This window comes from Procambarus clarkii, chromosome 27 (genome assembly GCF_040958095.1).
Source record: "Procambarus clarkii isolate CNS0578487 chromosome 27, FALCON_Pclarkii_2.0, whole genome shotgun sequence".
NCBI classification, from domain to species: domain Eukaryota; kingdom Metazoa; phylum Arthropoda; class Malacostraca; order Decapoda; family Cambaridae; genus Procambarus; species Procambarus clarkii.
Genome location: NC_091176.1, coordinates 43,977,230 through 43,995,205, shown reverse-complemented (window position 1 = coordinate 43,995,205; position 17,976 = coordinate 43,977,230). Strand labels below are relative to the sequence as shown.

Sequence of the window (17,976 nt, the reverse complement as noted above, 5' to 3'; positions counted from 1 at the left end):
CAGTGAGGCACATGTCGCTGCTGCAGATGTGTTGCAGACGATCAGTGAGGCTCATGTCGCTGCTGCAGATGTGTTGCAATCCATCAGTGAGGCACATGTGGCTGCTGCAGGTGTGTTGCAGTCCATCAGTGAGGCACATGTGGCTGCTGCAGATGTGTTGCAGTCCATCAGTGAGGCACATGTGGCTGTTGCAGGTGTGTTGCAGTCCATCAGTGAGGCACATGTCGCTGCTGCAGATGTGTTGCAGACCATCAGTGAGGCACATGTCGCTGCTGCAGATGTGTTGCAGTCCATCAGTGAGGCACATGTGGCTGCGGCAGGTGTGTTGCAGTCCATTAGTGAGGCACATGTGGCTGCTGCAGATGTGTTGCAGTCCATCAGTGAGGCACATGTGGCTGTTGCAGGTGTGTTGCAGTCCATCAGTGAGGCACATTTCGCTGCTGCAGATGTGTTGCAGACCATCAGTGAGGCACATGTCGCTGCTGCAGGTGTGTTGCAATCCATCAGTGAGGCACATGTGGCTGCTGCAATCCATCAGTGAGGCACATGTGGCTGCTGCAGGTGTGTTGCAATCCATCAGTGAGGCACAGGTTACTGCAACAGTTGTTTTGCACTCTCCGTGAGGTTTATAGCTTTCCAACAGAGTTTAATATTGTTACCAGCTTTCCAAGATTGTTTAAAGTTGTTACCAGCTTTCCCAGAGAGTTTATTGATATTACGAGCTTTCCCAGAGAGATTACTTTTGTTATCAGCTTTTCATAAATGTTTAATGTAGTTAACAGCTTTACCAGACAGTTCAATGTTGTTACCAGCTTTCCCAGTGAGTTTAATGTTGTTACAAGCTATCCCAGAGAGTTTGCTGTTGTTTCCAAATTTTCTAGTAAATTTACTATTGCTACCAGCTTTTCCAGAAGGGGTTTCCGTTGTTAACAGCTTTCCAAAAGAGTTTAACGTTGTTGTCAGCTTTTCAAGAGCGTTTAATGTTGTTACCAGCTTTTCTAGAGAGTTTAATGTTGTTACCACCTATCCCAGAGAGTTTAATGATGTTACTAGCAATTCCAGAGAATTTGATGTTGCTAGCATCTTTCCCAGAGAGTTTAATGAGGTTACCTACTTTCCCAGATAGTTTAATGTTGTTTGCAGCAATCCCAGAAAGTTTACTGTTGTTACCTGCATTTCCAGGAGTTCAATATTGTTACCAGCTTTCCCATAAAGTTTAATGTTGTTACAAGTTTTTCCAGCGATAATAATGTTGTTACCAAAGTCTATTTTTGGTAACACCTTTCCCGAAGAGTTTACTGTTGTTACTTGCATTCCCAGACAGTTTATTTTTGTTAAAATTTACTTGAAAAGTTTAATGTTCATACCAGCTTTCGCAGAGAGTTTAATTTGGTTAACAGCTTTCCCTGAGAGTTCATAGTGGTTTCCATCTTTCCCAGTGATTTTACTGATGTTTCCATCTTTCCCAGAGACTTTACTGATGTTTCCAGCTTTCGTAGAGTGTTTACTGTTGTCACCAGCTATTATTAGCCTTCCCACAGAGTTTAGTGATGTTACTAGCTTTCCCAGAGAGTTTAATGTTCTTTCCAGGTTACCCAGAGTTTACTGTTGTTGCTAGCTTTCGCAGAGTTAAATGTTGTTACCAGCTATCCAAGAGTGTTTAATGTTGTTACCAGACTTCGCAAAAAGTTTAATGTTTTTACAAGCTTTCCCAGAGTATTTATTGTTGTATCCAGCTTTACCAGACACTTTAATGTTGTTACCAGCGTTTCCAGAGAGAATACTGTTGTCGCCAGCTTTCCCAGAGAGTTTACTTCTATAACCAGCTTCCCAAGATAGTTTACTGTTGTTACCAGCATTCCACGAGAGTTACTGTTCTTTCCAGCCTTTCCAGAGAGTGTAGTGTTTTTATCGGGTTTCCCAGAGAGTTTAATATTATTACCAGCATTCCACGAAAGTTTAATGTTGTTAACAGCTTTATCAGACAGTTGAATGTTTTTACTAGCTTTTAGAGAGAGTTTACTGTTGTTACCAGCTTTCCCGGAGAGTTTAACGTTATTACTAGCTTTACTGGGGAGTTTAATGTTGTTCCCAGCTTTACTGGGAAGTTTATTGTTGTTACTAGCTTTCCCAGACCATTTACTGTTGTTCCCAACTTTCTTATAGAGCTTAATGTTTTTACTAGCATTCCCAGAGAGTTTAATGTTGTTCCAGCTTTCCCAGAGAGTTTACTGATGTTTCCAACTTTTCAATAAAATTTACTGTGGTTACCAGGCTTTTCCAGAGAGTTCAATGTTCGCACCAGCTTTCCCAGAGAGTTTAATATTGCTACAAGCAATTCCAGATAGATTAATGTTGTTACCAGATTTACCAGAGAGTTGAATGTTGATAGCAGCTTTCCAACAGAATTTAATGTTGTTTCCAATTTTACCAGACAGTTTAGTGTTGTCACAAGCTTTCCCAGAGAGTTTTCTGTTTTTTTCAAGCTTTTCCAGAGAATTTACTGATGTTACCAGCTATACCAGAGAGTTTAATGTTGTTACTGTCACGCGTCGCTCACCTTAGCCTTGTGTGATGGCATTTACACTTAAACAACGGAGGTGTATGTTAATGATCCTATAACCCCCCACGCTGTGGGTGTTCACCCCCTCTACTGGGGTACCGTTGTTAATGATCCTATAACCCCCCACGCTGCGGGTCTTCACCCCCTCTACTGGGGTACCGTTGTTAATGATCCTATAACTCCCCACGCTGCGGGTCTTCACCTCCTCTACTGGGGTACCGTTGTTAATGATCCTATAACCCCCCCCCCCGCTGCGGGTCTTCACCCCCTCTACTGGGGTACCGTTGTTAATGATCCTATAACCCCCCACGCTGCGGGTCGTCACCCCCTCTACTGGGGTACCGTTGTTAATGATCCTATAACCCCCCACGCTGCGGGTCTTCACCTCCTCTACTGGGGTACCGTTGTTAATGATCCTATAACCCCCCACGCTGCGGGTCTTCACCTCCTCTACTGGGGTACCGTTGTTAATGATCCTATAACCCCCCACGCTGCGGGTCTTCACCTCCTCTACTAGGGTACCGTTGTTAATGATCCTATAACCCCCCACGCTGCGGGTCTTCACCCCCTCTACTGGGGTACCGTTGTTAATGATCCTATAACCCAGGGGTCTCCAAACTTTTCAATGTAAGGGCCACATTATATATTTCCCATATTTATGCGAGCCGGAGGAATAAAAAATGAAAAAAAAACAAAAAACAAATCAGTGCCAGTAATTTAATTTCCTCAAATATTAAAGTATAAACATGGAAAAATTAAAACATATCTTTTTGGAAAAAATCAGGGTAAACTAAATAAATTCCTGCCTTTAGTTTTATGCAACCAAATTAGTGTGACGAATGATACTGTCGTTTTGACTTCAAAATTTCATTAAAATCAGGTTCCAGATTAGATGAGCCAATTGTAAGAATTGATTTCAAGTGATCATCAGACAAATTTGCTCGATAGTTAGATTTCACATACTTCAGTTTGGAAAAAGTTTGTTCACACAAGTATGTTGAACCAAAAATGGACACAAAACTACAAGCAAACTTTATCAAATTTGGAAACTGATCTGGCTGCAGGCATTTATAAAACTCAATCAGATTTCCTTCTCTATACTTATCTTTCAGTCTGTCATCTGCCTGGAGATCAATAATTTCCATTTGAAATTGAGTTGGAAGATTTTCAGCATTGCAGTCAAATGGATTATGAAAGAGCCTGATTTCATTTGCTTTGGCATCAAGGTCAGCAAATCGCTTCTGAAACTGTTTTTTTCAAATCTGAAATTATTTCATTTGCAAATGAAAAAGGAAATTCAACTTTACTTTCTGCATGAAATTTTTCACAACATGGAAAATGAGCAAAATTCTTAACCTTCACCTGGCCTTCAAGTAGCGCAAGTTTTGCTTTGAATGCCTTGACATGAACAAAGTAGTCACTGATCAAATTTGTTTTGCCTTGCAATTTCAGATTCAAGTTATTCATATGACCTGTCATATCTGCAAAAAATGCCAATTTCCAAATCCATTCACATTCTGATAATAATGGCTGAGGGTTATTTTTCTCTGTGAGAAATAAATCAATTTCTAATCTGAGCTCAAAGAAATGCAGCAAAACGTTTCCACAACTAAGCCATCTAACTGCTGTATAATAAGGCAAGTTAACAAACTCCGCATCAATTTCTTTCAAGAAATCACGGAACTGGCGATGGTTGAGTGCATGAGATCTAATGAAATTAACCACAGAAACAACAGGTTTCATGACACAAGACATATCAACATATTTTAGGCACAATGCTTGTTGATGGATAAGGCAATGCAGAAAAATGGGTTTTGAAAATCCTCCAACCTCACAAGCTGTTGTAATTTGCCCAACCAAACCCTTCTTTGTCCCAGACATATTCTTTCCTCCATCAATTGTCACACACTGCACTTGTTTCCATTCCAGGTTATATTCTGTCATAGTTTTACTTACTTCATTGAAAATGTCCTCTCCAGTTGTTGTGGTGGGCATGCTGTGAACTGATGCTAATTCTTGGCTCACAGTTAAATTCACTATCAACACCACGAATGAATACTAAGAGCTGAGAAGTATCACACACATCAGTTGATTCATCCAACGCAAGAGAATACCAACAAAATCTTTTTGTTTTTTCCTTTATTTGCCGAATTATGTCGCCTCCTAAATCTTCAATTCTACGAGCAACAGTATTTGACCCAAGACTTATCATTTTGAAGAGGTTTACTTTTTCTGGACATACCTCTCCTGCTGCTTCCACTATACACTCTTTTATGATACTACCATCAGTGAAAGGTTTTCCTTTTTTAGCCAACACATAGGCAACTTTGTAACTGGCTCTAGTTGAAGTTTCATTTTCAGATTTTTTCTTACTGAAAACAGCTTGTTGAGAATGCAGACTGTGCTGAAATGATTCAAACTTTTTAGTGCGTTCTGCTCCTGTGATGTGAGAATAACTTGAGCCATGTTTAGATTCATAGTGCCGACGAATATTGTATTCCTTCAGAACAGCAACACTGTCTCTACATATTATGCATAAAGCTTTATCATTTGCTATCACAAAAAAGTACTTTATCTTCCATTCGTCATTGAACCGACGGCACTCACTGTCCACTTTTCTTTTCTTTATCTTTTCCATATCTGAAAACATAAGGGTAAAATAAATGAAATAAATTCTACAGGAAAAAAACAGCTTGTATGTGGTGTTAAAAAGCATAGCATATTATTATAAAGTGGTAAATATTATGGCAACAGCTTTCTTTGATAAACTTAATGGTTACCATTTTAACTATTTTAAACATGCAATATTTTTGGCTACAATAGTATTATTGCTATTTTGTATAACTAAGATAAAGGCATTGTCAAAGTATAGAGAAAAGAATATTGTACAGTGTTTGTGCTCCCTGAAACGGAAGCAGCGAAGCCCCACTCGCCCTCCATCCCCACAATATACAGTTATACACAACTGATTGGTTGTAATGCACAACACATACCCACCAGTATTAGTATCTGTGCGTCACACTATCGAGAGAGAGGAAAACTGACTCGGGTTGAGCGCCACCAGTCAGCAGCCCCAGCTTTGAATAATTCTGCGATGCCATTCGTACGATAATTATTTTTTCAAGGCCACCACACAGGGATTTGTTTGGAGGGCCGGATGAAATTATGTGGCGGGCCATAGTTTGGAGACCCCTGCTATAACCCCCCACGCTGCGGGGCTTCACCCACTCTACTGGGGTACCGTTGTTAATGATCTTATAACCCCCCCCCCCCCCCCCGCTGCGAGTCTTCACCCCCTCTACTGGGGTACCGTTGACCACACCCAGGGAGCTCTCCAAGTCATGCCTGAAGTCCGGTCCCCGCTACTACTTGACTATGGAGCTAAGGGAGAGAGGAGAAAGCCCAGCACACACTGCTTGATACTGACAAAGAGCTGAAATATCTTGAAGCCTTGCAAAATGAAGCTATGCGTCTCATTCTTGGGGCTCCAAAGTCCACGAGAATAGTTAATATGAGAGCAGAGTTAAAATTACCTACCATAAGTGAGAGAATTTTGTCTATTAGCACAGTTTCGGCCTGAAGGCATTGAGTAGTTCTAGACAACACATGAAGTTTCAAGCTAAACTTTCTAATATGCTGCACTCACCTGAGGTCTAAAGAAGAAGAACGAAATCTGATTATGTATATTGGTTCTACAAGGTAGCCAACTCCATCAAAATATTAATTATGTACCCAACTCAACTAATGATTAATGAGACAATTACTCCATGGGATAACTGGGATCTATCAGTTGATTTTGTAAATGCGCCCAAGAAAGATAGTGTGCGCACTACATTATTAAAACAGTTAACACTGAAAAGCATCACTGAAAGTACTCAGAGTATGGGTAACGATGTGTATCAGTGCTATACCGACGGCTCTGTAGAAGAAGGGGGACGATGTACCGGATGTGCATGTAACATATTTGAACAATCTTCTCTCGTACATACAGCAATGAAGCGCGTCAATGACTGGGCAAGTACAACTCAAACCGAACTTGCAGGCATATACCTTGCCACAGAATTTTTAAAAGACAAAGGCAGTGGACTGATATACTGTGACTCGCAGAGTGCACTCCTGGCATTGAACGCACATAGTAGTAACACCCAGAAAATAGTCAGTGATATTCGAATGAATGTTTTAGCTGCTAAAGAAAACAGATTTGAGGTTAAATTCCTATGGATACCATCACATGTTGGCATCTCAAGGCATGACACTGTTGATATGCTTGCAAAGACAGCCTGCAGAAAACCTGTGGTAGAAATTGATATGTTTGTTTCATTAGCAATGACAAAGAGAATACTTAAACAAATATCTAATGAAGACCTCACCGACCTAACAAATTCACAAAGATCTGAAAGTTGTAGCATTAAATATTATGATAGATATCGTGAGGAGACATTCACATATGGGACTAATAGAACAAGAACCCGGCAATGTGATGTTATAGTGGCCAGAATACGCCTGGGATATAGAGGTATCTGGCAGCTTTCTCCAAACCAAAATGTCGAGTACACAATGTGTCAACTTTGTGAAAGAGAAAACATGCACTCTTGAACATTATATTGTAGAATGTCCCATACTGACTGACTTTCGCCCTCCTGGGCTAAGGTATGCTGAACTCTGTAATTACTATATGAGTACTGGAACACTTGTTGATATATTGGACTTGTATCCAAGATTGACCATGTAATATACCAATTATATAATGTATATATATGATGTAACTATATAACCTGAGCTTGTAAAAGCACCTTCATCACCTTCAGTGATTAAGTGCTTAATTGCACACTAGTTTCTTTATCAGCTATCTCACCCTGTCAGAGTAAATGAGACAAATGTATGTGAATGCATGTGTGTGTATATATGTATGTATATGTGTGTGTGTATGTATATGTATGGGTATAAAGTATATATGGAAGCTGATCAGAATTACATTTCACCTTTGTGAATGTACATTAATGACACTATGTAAAAGACACATCAAACACTTTATGTAGGGCATACGTAAATCTGTGTATCTATGTATTTACGTATGTAGGTTAGCTTAGCATTTTAAAAGCACCGAATCACCTTCTGTGGTTGAGTGTTCAATAAACCCTTGAACTATATGTTTAACACTTCTCTAACCCTATCCATGGAGAACAGAAGAAAATGTATATATGCTGGTTAGCATTGTAAATGTGTGGCGACATCTGTGGTAGAAAAAAAAACTGCTTGAGCTCGATCCTGCAATGTGCAACACCCCAGAGAGAGAGAGAGAGAGCGACAACGGCCATACCACGTTGAGAACACAGCTTCTCGTCCGATCAGCGAAGTTAAGCAACGTTGGGTTTGGTTAGTACTTGGATGGGTGACCGCCTGGGAACACCAAGTGCTGTTGGCAATAATGTTAAGGGGGGAGCCGGTCGGCCGAGCGGACAGCACACTGGACTTGTGATCCTGTGGTCCTGGGTTCGATCCCAGGCGCCGGCGAGAAACAATGGGCAGAGTTTCTTTAACCCTATGCCCCTGTTACCTAACAGTAAAATAGGTACCTGGGTGTTAGTCAGCTGTCACGGGCTGCTTCCTGGGGGTAGAGGCCTGGTCGAGGACCGGGCCGCGGGGACACTAAAGCCCCGAAATCATCTCCAGATAACCCCCACCGGGCTTGCCCACCTACACGTGCCAGACCTCCGGTCGTTACCTCAGTTCTCAACATTTATTTCGGTCGCCAGCTGGGTAATCTTCTCTGCGTCCCGGCAACGCTTTCATTTCAAATTTGATACAGTGTTGCCACCTAGTGTCTCTTTTACTGTTTAATATTAGTACTAGTGTGGTGCAATATAATATCACTTGTTCACAATGTTCAGTGAGATGAGGAGACATATAAAAGCGATAATAAAAGTAAATAAAGTTTACTGAAGAGAAAACTACATAAACATGATAGAAGTATACGTGTAATAATATATTAATCAGATGACATTGGCGCTTCTTTGGTGGCCTCCGGCAACCCGAGTCAGCTGAACGAATTTAATGGGATATTTGCCCTTACGGGGGCCGGCTCCGTCAGCGAAGACCCATAATCCTCTCGGCTCCGCCACTTGCTGTCTTCACCAGGTAGAAGATGACATATGCAAGCTGCCCTGCAGCCTAATCTACTCCTAAGAATCAATAGACATTCTAGTAACAACCTATATATACTTCTAGGCCTATCTTGCCTAATTATCAAGGGACAATGGGAGGGAATGATGATCTACCTCAAACATATCCTGCCCTCAGACGCCTGGACTCCGATGGTAGTCGTGGTCCTCAGTCCCTCAGTAACTCGACCTGTTCCGGTCGAGCTACAGGTCCCTAGGCGTCATGAAGATACGAGTCGTCTTCGTGCTCACTCCCAAATATGCAGTTCCTGATCACTGGCTTGGCTAGTTGTCCCTGTTCACGTTGTCTCCCTCGATCCCTCCTTCACTGAGACCAAATATTCATAGATCCGGTTGCGACTTCTCCTTTCTGAGTTTCCAGTGGACGTGATCCAATCACAGCTCTGAGTACCTCGGAGTTCCGCTGGCGGGAAGCCACTAGCTACTCCTGTCGTCGCCGCTCTCAACTCCTCCAAGATTATCAGCTCACAGTCCTCGGCGCCCTCACACCACTGGAACTCGGCTTCCTCGCACTTCCCTGAAGTGTGTTAGTCTTCCGTAGTCACTGCCAATATGTCAGGCTGCGATATTCCACTGGATGAGGCTCCTGGACCTAAGAACTCGAGAGCACAACCAGCACAAGTCTGTTCTCAACCAAGTGCCGTGAATCTCTGAGAGCCCTGCAGTCTACAAGCCCCCAGCTCAGCCTCCCGGTCACGTCACAGTCTCCCAGGGGAGGGGTCTTATTGGTTAATCCCGTTACGTGACCACAGCCCGCCAACCAATATCAACACAAGACAGAACATGAAACAATGGGTATAAATTGGATAAGTTTAGATTTACATAAGAACATAAGAACAAAGGTAACTGCAGAAGGCCTATTGGCCCATACGAGGCAGCTCCAATTCTATAACCACCCAATCCCACTCATATACTTGTCCAACCCGCTCTTGAAACAATCGAGGGACACCACCTCCACCACGTTACGCGGCAATTGGTTCCACAAATCAACAACCCTGTTACTGAACCAGTATTTACCCAAGTCTTTCCTAAATCTAAACTTATCCAATTTATACCCATTGTTTCGTGTTCTGTCTTGTGTTGATATTTTTAATACCCTATTAATATCCCCCCTGTTATGTCCATTCATCCACTTGTAAACCTCTATCATGTCACCTCTAACTCTTCGCCTTTCCAGTGAATGCAACTTAAGCTTTGTTAATCTTTCTTCATATGAAAGATTTCTAATTTGGGGAATTAACGTCATCCTACGCTGGACACGTTCAAGTGAATTTATATCCATTCTATAATATGGCGACCAAAACTGAACTGCATAATCTAAATGGGGCCTAACCAGAGCAAGATATAGCTTGAGAACCACACCAGGTGTCTTGTTACTAACACTGCGATTAATAAATCCAAGTGTCCGATTTGCCTTATTACGAACATTTATGCATTGATCCTTTTGTTTTAAATTCTTACTAATCATAACTCCCAGATCCCTTTCGCAATCCGACTTCGCAATCTCAACACCATCTAGCTCGTATCTTGTAACTCTATCATCATTACCTAACCTCAGAACTTTACATTTATCAGCATTAAACTGCATCTGCCAATCCTTTGACCATTTCAAAACACTATCTAGATCAACTTGAAGTGATAGTGAGTCCTCCTCCGAATTAATTTCCCTACCGATTTTCGTATCATCGGCAAATTTGCAAATGTTGCTACTCAAACCTGAATCTAAATCATTTATATATATTATAAACAACAGAGGTCCCAGGACAGAGTGTTGGAAATTTCCAACACTAATACAACACTGTTGTATTATTATTAATTATTACTAAATCTACTAATCATTGTAGTGATTAAAATTAACCAAACGTAGAGTTCACATGTACTAATAATTACATCTGTACAATAAGGCTAGAATTCTTACGTCACTAGACGCCAGTTTGCGTCAGATTCCATTATAATAAACACAACTATATCCAGTGTGTCTGAGAATTGAGTTTGATTCTCTATAAAACAACGGTGTTCTGTGTGATAATTATTTACAGATAAACTGATCCCCAACTAATGCCAAATAGAGCGTTTATAGTTATAACTGTTATCTGGTAATAAATTTAACGTCACGCGTGAATGCCCTGGAGAGACTTTAATTCCTCTCCATTGCTTGTTTACCATCGTAAAACGGGCGAATAATAATATTTAACTCCTCTGAATAATAAACCCGTCCTTATCCGAGCATTTCAATCACAACTGCGAGAGATGATATTATTTGTAGTTAATAATTTGTGTATCAAATGCGGGACGCGGAGCGGGGAGAGAGAGACACCATTACCCAAGCCGCCGGGGTGGACGCTAACAAGAGCGGAAGACGAAAGTCGCCACTGTGAGGTGTGAAGAACAGTTGCAGACAACAACTTAGCTGGTGTCAGTGTCACTTTATACGCCGTGTTGAATTGTCAAGAGAATTAACTTGACATTCAGCCAGGAACCTGTTAATTTGTTCCGTGTAGCACAACGTGACCGGCCAGCAGAGCGCGTCAACATCTAGGCTAGGCTCGACATTACGTGTTCGTTGCTACGACGCCAGAACCTAGGACGCGAGCTTCGGCAAGACTTAACTTACACAGTGCCCTATTAGCTAAGTACCCTTATTCCTGTTTGATGCATCATTTAGGATAGGATATAGCTGGGTAGCTTGTCGTCACGCAGAGCGACTATAAAAAACCACAGGTTATTATCTGTCTCCATTCTCTAATTTAATTTTCTTTGTTGCGGCCCTCTCGGGACGCAACGGGGTTCTTACTCTGATATTGTTAGAGGAAGATATATATCCGTTCCCAAGCCAGTAGTGGCTATCAAGGGATGTGATCCGTGATGCAAGGAACTTAAAGGGGGATGGGAAAGAACGTTAAGAACTTAAGATTATAATTACCATTACCAAATATATGAATAAGAAATTAAAGAGTACACAGGGGGAGGGGTATTAACACTATACAAGGGGATTGTTCACACAATTGTCTTCTAACTGAAGACTCTGAATCCAGACGCTCGGTGCTGAGTCCTCGGTGCTTCTTCGTGGCCTCACAATGAAATCTCTGCGAAGTTGAGCCTACCCTGGCCACAGGTCAGCCAAAACACAGGTCCACTGGGGGCACCGCCGTGGAGGCCGTCAACCACACGTCCAGCTGGTCTGCTGGCAGGTTCCGGAACAGCAAGGCTGGTCAGGCCACTCCACGAACGATATAAGGGGAACGCCCTGGACAGGAGCCTCGTGTGACACCACAAGTCACTCTCCCATCTTCAATACCCCAGTGGACGATCGTCTCCAACAGTTGGTCCCGGGTAAACCTTTTACTGCCACTCCACTGGCAGGCTAACACACCACAGTGTTCTTCCGGGGGACGACTTCGCAACTGCTGCAGCAAAGCTCAAGGTTTGGAGACGACTGCCTCGGGTAGACTGACTCAACTCCCATCACAGCAGTCCCAGGTCGACTCTGTAAGCAGACACGTCATCAAGAACAGGGACACTAAAACACCTCACTTACAGGCTCAGACACAAACGCCCACCTATCCACTCCATAGATGGCGCTGGTGTCTGAGCACCACCTCACCAGAGGTCAGCAGCGGCTGTGTTGTGAGCTGCACAGGACTGGAAACTGGCCCTTGTGGCCGGTATTCGCCGTCCTCACCAGGTGTCGTCGTCGTTTGGCGGGGGTTTCGGGAGCTGACCCACAGATGGCGCGGTCGTTACTGCTCCGTGCTCGGACGCTGGATCCGGGTTCGTAACACCTCCCCACCAAAAAGATTTTGGTTTGGGGTTCTAGAAAAAGAAACACAAACCAAATTAGTACGGCGACACAACTCCAAATGGACACACATGCTTCATAAACTGGAATGGCGAGGCTGTCTCGTCCACAGAACTGTACCACTGGGGAACTCTCGCACAAAGGAAGCTTGCAGATGTAAGGCAATGACCTGCCTGATGTACTTCTCCACACCTCCACCGAGATGTTAATCCGGAGCATAATCTCACACCTCTCGAGTAAGGATTGGTTTCGACACGATCTGGGGTGACTCGACACTTCCCTGCGTCATGGCACCGATGATGGCTGGTTACAAACGGCATTTCTGGTACCGTTCCGGTAGTCCTTCAGGGAGACGGGAACCTGGAATACAGGGGTCTGATAATTCAGAGTGATAGCGACAGTGGGTAAGTCAATACTTACTGCATACACCTCTACTAGGCTTACACCTAGTTTCCACAGGGCTGCTTGCACACAGAAGATGGCATTCGCTCTGCCACCGTCAGGTCGACCAACGTTCCACGCTGCGTTGAGGCTCAGCAGTCATGCGGGGGGTGTCAACCTGTCGGAAACAGTCACTCACATTATCATATCTCGTACCCCCTGTATCAACCATCACCTTCCAGGTCCCTTCTTCGACTGCACTACTCACTGTGCACGTCTCCAATCCCTGGGACCTCTTCCCGATGTTCAAGGGAGCCATCATCCTTCGGGTCGTCCACTGATCCTTACCGATACCACACACGAGAATAAAACAAAATATCGCTAAGTAACATGGGGCCAATTGAGGGATAAGCTTCCCGAGCCTGTCATGTCCATAACCGGCTATATCCACTAGCCTGGTTTGGACCAAAGAGGGCACTAGGCCTTTCGAACGCACCTCACATACCTCTGACGTCTGGGGAATCTCTGGCCGGTTCAATGAACATTGTACCTTGCCATACCGCAAGAACACATCTGCGTTCGCTCCAAACTCGTTGGTATCCGTGGGTGCCTGCACACAAGGCCTCTCTTCTTGCTCGGGTACTTCTGCCATCGTAACCTCATGTTCCTTGTCGAGAGAAGAATCTAGAACACTGTCGATCTGCGGATGAGAGGACAAATTAAATCTGTTTGAATCCGGGTCTGCCTTTACCTGGACATTACCATTGCCTGCCGTTACCTCCGACCTTGCTGTTCTGGCTGACTCGTCCGCGACCTTGGGAAGATTGATGCTCCAATCTGTCAGCAAGTCGTTGGCTAGTACCACGTCAATCCCAGCCACAGGGAGGGTATCGACTACTGCCAACGCACATGTGCCACTGAAATAAGGCGAGTTGAGATGTACTGGCACTAAGGGGGCGATGTACTGCGTCCTTGGAAACCCAACCAGGACAACCTCTTGTCTCCCATTCACACTTACTCCCTCGGGTAACGTGCTCTTCACGATCAGGGACTGGGCTGCTCCACTATCTCTGAGCACTACTACAGATCTACCAGTATGATCACTCGATACATACCCGCTTGAAGTGTGAGGGGAAAACAATCTGGGTTCTTCCTGCGTCGTCGTCGACAGGCTTCCTGCTGGTGGTGTAACACAGCTCATTAACATCACCTCCCTTCGTGCGCCGCCACCTCTTCTGCCTCGGCAAATAGCAGCTACATGCCCTTTCTGCCCACAAGTCCAGCACACCACATTCCTCCTCGGACTCCGGTGTTTCGGACTACTAGGACTAGTCCTTCGAGGGCTACTTGGGGGCGTCTTCTTAGCGCGTTGTGGGACGGGCCTTTCCTCTTCGTCCTGAGGTTTGTCAAACCGGCGTTGGTAATGCCTTGGGACGTACTTAGCAGACGGCCTATGAGTCAGGATGTATTCCTCAGCCATTGTGGCTGCTGCACTCAAGGTCTCTACCTGCTGTTCCTCTAAGTACGTCTTTAGGTCTCCAGACAAACAATCCTTGAAGTCCTCTAGCAGAATCAGCTGCTCGAGGTCTTCCTTGGTCTCCACCTTCCGAGAGGCACACCATTCCTGGAAAAGTCGCTCCTTGATTGTGGCGAATTCGGTGAAAGTGTGCTCTGAGGTCTTCTTCAGGTTTCTGAACTTTTGCCTATATGCCTCAGGTACCAATTGGTACGCCATGAGCACAACCTTCTTCACCTTGTCGTAATCGCCGGAGTCGTCAAGGGATAACGTTGAGTAGGCGATTTGGGCCTTCCCAGTCAAGACTGACTGTATCATGAATGCCCAATTCTCCCTTGGCCACTCCAAAGAGGCATTGACTTTCTCGAAGGCTGCAAAGAACTTCGAGACTTCCCTCATTGAATTTGGGGACCATTTTGATGTTCCTTACCGGATCGAAACCACTTGCTCCAGTTTGTCTCTGTCCAGCGCCTAATCGTAATACCTCTAGTTCATGTTGTCTCTGTCTTTCGTTTTCTTCTCTCTCTCGCTGTTCTCTTTCTCTTTCTCTCTCTCGCTCTTCTTTCCTTTCTTCCAATTCTAAACGCTTCATCTCCAATTCTTTTTCTTTTAATTCTCGTTCTAATTCTAACTTCTTCCACTCTATCTCACGATTGATCTCTAGGGCACGCATTTTGACTGTTAGGAAGCTGATATTAAGCTCACCTGCATCACTGTCAACGTCACTGCCCTTATCTTCCTTTTCCGTGGAAGCTATTACCTCACCTTCCTTTGTACTAGGAGCCCCACCTTCCTGTTTCTCTTCTGCCTTCAGGTGCCGGTGAACCTTGGACAAGATCTCCACACGGGAATCACTGGCACGGATCTTGATCTCCAGGTAGGCGCTCACTAGTACAAGTTCCGGTTTGCTCAGATACTTTAATCTGGCAAGACAGTCTTCTCTGTTCAGAAAAGCCTGAACATCGTCCAAATCATCGATGGTAGCTTTTTCTGCCATTGTCACAGATGGAACACTTAGCACTTAACACACCGCTTACACGTTAGCACTTAACGCACCGAGCACTGTTCTACGTCAATATTGCACTTTATCGCACCTGGCGCCTCACTTGCCAATATTGCACGTAATTACTTCGGACACTGCACTACACAATATTGCACTAAATCGCAACGAACACTTCGCTCTACAATATTGCACTGAATCACTGAGCACCGCACTAGTCAATATTGCACATAATCGCTTAATCACAGCGAGCACCGCACTGCACAATATCGCACTTAGTCACTCTGAGCACCGCACAGGACGTATAACGTCACAATCGTCACACAGGGGGAATTATATACAGGGATTACGCCACTTCACCACCCCTGTCAAACACACTTAACAAGGGGACGGATCCCGCTGGGGATGCCAATTATGTTATGGCCCTCTCGGGACGCAACGGGGTTCTTACTCTGATGTTGTTAGAGGAAGATATATATCCGTTCCCAAGCCAGTAGTGGCTATCAAGGGATGTGATCCGTGACGCAAGGAACTTAAAGGGGGAAGGGAAAGAACGTTAAGAACTTAAGATTATAATTACCATCACCAAATATATGAATAAGATATTAAAGAGTACACAGGGGGAGGGGTATTAACACTATACAAGGGGATTGTTCACACAATTGTCTTCTAACTGAAGACTCTGGATCCAGACGCTCGGTGCTGAGTCCTCGGTGCTTCTTCGTGGCCTCACAATGAAATCTCTGCGAAGTTGAGCCTACCCTGGCCACAGGTCAGCCAAAACACAGGTCCACTGGGGGCACCGCCGTGGAGGCCGTCAACCACACGTCCAGCTGGTCTGCTGGCAGGTTCCGGAACAGCAAGGCTGGTCAGGCCACTCCACGAATGATATAAGGGGAACGCCCTGGACAGGAGCCTCGTGTGACACCACAAGTCACTCTCCCGTCCTCAATACCCCAGTGGACGATCGTCTCCAACAGTCGGTCCCGGGTAAACCTTTTACTGCCACTCCACTGGCAGGCTAACACACCACAGTGTTCTTCCGGGGGGACGACTTCGCAACTGCTGCAGCAAAGCTCAAGGTTTGGAGACGGCTGCCTCGGGTAGACTGACTCAACTCCCATCACAGCAGTCCCAGGTCGACTCTGTAAGCAGACACGTCATCAATAACAGGGACACTAAAACACCTCACTTACAGGCTCAGACACAAACGCCCACCTATCCACTCCATAGATGGCGCTGGTGTCTGAGCACCACCTCACCAGAGGTCAGCAGCGGCTGTGTTGTGAGCTGCACAGGACTGGAAACTGGCCCTTGTGGCCGGTATTCGCCGTCCTCACCAGGTGTCGTCGTCGTTTGGCGGGGGTTTCGGGAGCTGACCCACAGATGGCGCGGTCGTTACTGCTCCGTGCTCGGACGCTGGATCCGGGTTCGTAACATTCTTGAACATAGATGTTTAGCAATTTAATATGTTGCTACTGAATATATTTGATTTGCAGCGTGTGTAAAGAATTCCCTGAGCTGTCATTTCCCGTGTTAATCATCTCCCAGTGTTCCATGGTGAGTTCAGGAGATTCCGAGGATGAGTCATAACCGATGTCTTGGAAAACGTCTTCAAGCTAAGACCCTTTTCCGTATTCCTTAAATTACATTATCTGTAATACATTATTCTTGCGGATCACTGTTTTCTGGATTAACATGTGTTTATTATAATTATTAATTTCTCATGTTCATAATCTATGTTCTTATTGGTGACAAATACAATGATTCTATAATTGGTCATAGGATTAGATTATTGCATAATGAACTGGTGCACGAACCACACTAGTTCTTGGACATATATGAAGTTCCAGTAATATCCCCCCAATGTAGGTGTTTGAGGCTTTGATTCAGTTAAATTATACAGCCCATTAATTATATAAGTGATCATATTCTCTAGTATTTTATCCATAGTTACTGGTTCATCTAGGAATTTTCTAATGATCATATTTTATTAGTTTCCCTCTTTACTATAAAAGCGGGTGGTCCTTCGTAATAGAATTTCATTACATTAATATTTAAATAAATAGAGTCAAGCCCCAAATGTCCCACATTATGGTCCTTATCGAACCGGATAAACATAAATTATAATTATAAATACTAATTAGTAATAACTAATCCTTGTGTGACGTAGTTTAGACTAACCATTTAATTAATTGTGTCTGCCAACAGCGTAACACATAAGTTAGTCTAAGTCACACCAATTCATTGCTACTTTCACCTCATGTACAAGGTAGCACTAGTGGGACACAGTTAATTGCCCACAACACTTAGGCCTACACTTCATACTGAAGTAAGAATCTTTAGATCACCAGGAGCATCAGCTCATAACCTTTATATGTTTTCACTTGTGTGTGCAAGTACACACTTATAAACTATAAAAACAAAAAAAAACAAAAATACAGCACAATTATATTCACCTTACTGCACCACAATAATCTTTACCAATCTTAGTAGGTAGAATTTAGGCTGAGATTGTGCTGAATTTGGTACAAG

General features: G+C 44.0%; 1 non-coding gene across 1 annotated transcript; it reads left to right on the top strand.

The window, feature by feature from the left end:
- Positions 1-7,869: 7,869 nt before the first annotated feature.
- On the top strand, positions 7,870-7,988 carry LOC123747470 (5S ribosomal RNA). The gene has a single exon (XR_006771682.2). It is a non-coding gene; the product is annotated as a 5S ribosomal RNA (ribosomal RNA).
- The last annotated feature ends 9,988 nt before the right edge of the window (positions 7,989-17,976 follow it).